The 3,493-nt window shown below is 43.3% G+C and overlaps 1 non-coding gene across 1 annotated transcript; it reads left to right on the top strand.

The window, feature by feature from the left end:
• Positions 1-3,083: 3,083 nt before the first annotated feature.
• Positions 3,084-3,167, top strand: Trnas-gga. Its single transcript is given in 2 exon segments — positions 3,084-3,123; positions 3,133-3,167. It is a non-coding gene; the product is annotated as a tRNA-Ser (tRNA).
• Positions 3,168-3,493: the final 326 nt, after the last annotated feature.

Below are 3,493 nucleotides of genomic sequence, written 5' to 3'. Positions count from 1 at the left end.
CCTTGAGCGCCGATAAAGTAGCAGTAGGAGGCACCATAACCTGTTAGTAACTACGATGGGTGTTCAATAAGTAATGCAACACATTTTCTTTTTCTGAGAGCAGATTGGTTTTATTCGGCATTCCAATACACCATATTATTCCCCGTACCACGCTCACGGAATCCGTGAAACACCCTGCTAAACTCCCTGATATCTGGCACTCTGCGACTCGGATATCGTTGTTGGTATTCTAGCACAGCAGCTCTGGAATTCTCATTGGTCGAACCATAGACAAACACCATGTCAGCAGACTCTGCATGTGTGAAATTTGGAAATCTGTGGTAAGGTCTTATGGGACCAAACTGCTGAGGTCATCAGTCTCTAAGCTTACGCGCTACTTAATCTAATTTAAACTAACATACACCCAACCTCCGACGGGAGGAGCCGCGCGAACCGTGACAAGACGCCCCAGACCACGCGGCTACCCCGCGCGGCGCATGTGTGAAGATCCATGGTATTTTCACTACATAAAACTGTATTCGTTGTTCACGTAACAACACTGTAGTACCGTGCTCTACGACAAGCGCTGTCAGACTGAGACTTGAGGTAAACAACTGCACCATGCGCAAGTGAACACGGTTAGTAAGGACGACGCTACACTTTTCCCGTTCCTAGTTGTTTTCATTGGTTTACCCGGAAACGGCTCTGAGCACTATGGGACTTAACATCTTAGGTCATCAGTCCCCTAGACTTAGAACTACTTAAACCTAAGGACATCACACACATCCATGCCCGAGGCAGGATTCGAACCTGCGACCGTAGCGGTCGCGCGGTTCCAGACTGAAGCGCCTTTAACCGCGTGGCCACACCGGCCGGCTTACCCGGAAACGGTTGAGAAAAGCACGTATATTTATTAGGAACTTTTTTTGTTCAGAATCACCGTAAGTATCACCCCTCAAAGCGTGTACCTTTCCTCCTGGCTCACCCTGTATACTGAAGAGCCGTACCATTGCAATACCATTTACAAAACTAAAGAAAATGATTGTTCAAGAAGAGACTACGATCACATTTCTCAACACCTTGCCTAAGCCCACTCTACTCCCAGCACTAGCTTCTTTTACCTTGCGTCAAAGTTCGTAGGCCGCCCGGAGTGGCCGAGCGGTTCTAGGCGCTTCAGTCTGGAACCACGCGACCGCTACGGTCGCAGGTTCGAATCCTGCCTCGGGCATGGATGTGTGTGATGTCCTTAGGTTAGTCAGGTTTAAGTAGTTCTAAGTTCTAGGGGACTGGTGACCTAAGATGTTAAGTCCCATAGTGCTCAGAGCCATTTGAACCATTTTGAACCACAGTTCGTAGTAAAAGATGGAAAGTCACCGAGTAAAACAGAAGTAATATCTGGCGTTCCCCAAGGAAGTGTTATAGGTCCTATGCTGTTCCTGGTGTACATAAACGACATTGGAGACAATCTGAACAACCCTCTTAGATTGCTTGCAGATGATGCTGTCATTTACCGTCTTGCAAAGTCATTAGATGATCAAAACTAACTGCAAAATGATTTAGACAAGATATCTGTATGGTGCAAAAAGTGGTAATTGTCTCTAAATAATGAAAAGTGAGATGTTAACCACATGAGTACTAAAAGAAATCCACTAAATTTCGGTTACACGATAAATCACATATATCTAAAGGTTGTAAATTCAACTAAATGCTGCGGGACTACAATTACGAATAACTTCAATTGAAACGATAGCATAGATAATGCTGTGCCTAAGGCAAACCAAAAGCTGCGATATATTGGTACAAGACTTAGAAAATGCAACAGACCGACAAGAGAGACTGCGTACACCACGCTTGTCCACCCTCTTCTGGAGTATTGCTGTGCGGTGTGGGATCCGCATCAGATGGGACTGACGGAGGACATAGAAAAAGTTCAAAGAAGGGCAGTTCGTTTTGTTTTATGGCGGAAGAGGGGACAGAGTGCAACGAACTCGACTCCTGAATTAGGGTGCAGTCATTGAAGGCTTTTTCGTTGCGGCGGAATCTTCTCGTGAAATTTCAATCACCAACTTTCATTATTTTGTTGGCTTCCATATACATAGCGAGATATAATCATCATAATAAAATAAGAGAAATCAGAGCTCGCACAGGAAGATTTACGTTCTCGTTTTTCCCGCGTGTTGTTCGAGTGTGAAACCGCAGAAAAATAGCTTGAAGGTGGTTCGATGATTCCACTGCCACACACTTAATTGTGAGTTGCAGAGTAACCATGTAGATCGTATAGATGTGTTCTCTCCTCTTGTTGTCGCGTTACCCATAATGCAGCTAGGTTGCCTAATCACTGAACTACACTACTAACAAACGAGACGTTACAGAGTGCTGTCTCTTTTGGATACTGTACCCATACAGGTCAAGTGTATGACTAAAACTTATACATGCAGATAATTTTCACACCGCCGAGCCAATTGCAAATCTTCGTTGATCGCACCAGCCGTTGTCGTACTTCCGTATCAGCCTGGAAATTCTCGTAGGCCTCCTGGTTAACACAGAATCAGAATTGCGGCATACTGAAGAGCTTCAATCAGTTCACCGAAGTAGAACTTTAAAACTTCGCACTATCCTCTGTTGACTACCAATTATTCTAAATTTAATTTTGTTGCCGCCTGTGGCCATAATAGACCTTTAAACCAAGGGAGGATAGTCGTGCGCGTAATGTGTTTGTAAAGCTCGTCGATTTCGCTCTGTTCCTATTCTTATTAATGGGTTGTTTCTGTGGGGAGATTAGAAACCAGACAGTTAAAAATATATAACATCGAATCTAATTTTAACATTGAAAACAGCCCGTCGATTTCGCTCTGTTCGTATTCATATTTGTATGGTTTGTTTCTGTGGGGAGATGAGGAACCAGACAGTTAAAAATATATAACATCGAATCTAATTTTAACATTGAAAACAATGTTGCATTTCCTAGAAGAGCTGCGTAAATTTTCATACTACAAGATGTACTTGTGGCATTTACTAATCTGCATTTGCTGTTTCTATTATGCCAAGAATAATTCTATTTGCGTTCTTATCAAAGAACAAATATATGTTTTCATTCATTGCCGGCCGGAGTGGCCGAGCGGTTAAAGGCGCTACAGTCTGGAACCGCACGACCACTACGGTCGCAGGTTCGAATCCTGCCTCTGGCATGGATGTGTGTGATGTCCTTAGGTTAGTTAGGTTCAAGTAGTTCTAAGTTCTAGGGGACTTATGACCACAGCAGTTGAGTCCCATAGTGCTCAGAGCCATTTCATTCATTAACAGTAGAAGTTTCCCCTCAGCACGGCCTCAGTAAACGATTTTATCTCGTAATTGCTTCTCTCTGTCCTCATGTGATTGTATTATATTCATTTAGCGAAGTAGTTGGTCTCTTTGTTCCGGCTGATTACAAATGAAGTCCAATTCAAAGCGAAGCTTAATGCATTGTAGCATGCTATTCCTCAATTAAGTTCTATTTAACGCTTTTATATTTAAT

The sequence above is a fragment of the Schistocerca americana genome, chromosome 7 (genome assembly GCF_021461395.2).
Source record: "Schistocerca americana isolate TAMUIC-IGC-003095 chromosome 7, iqSchAmer2.1, whole genome shotgun sequence".
Taxonomy (NCBI): domain Eukaryota; kingdom Metazoa; phylum Arthropoda; class Insecta; order Orthoptera; family Acrididae; genus Schistocerca; species Schistocerca americana.
This window is presented reverse-complemented; position numbering and strand designations above follow the sequence as displayed.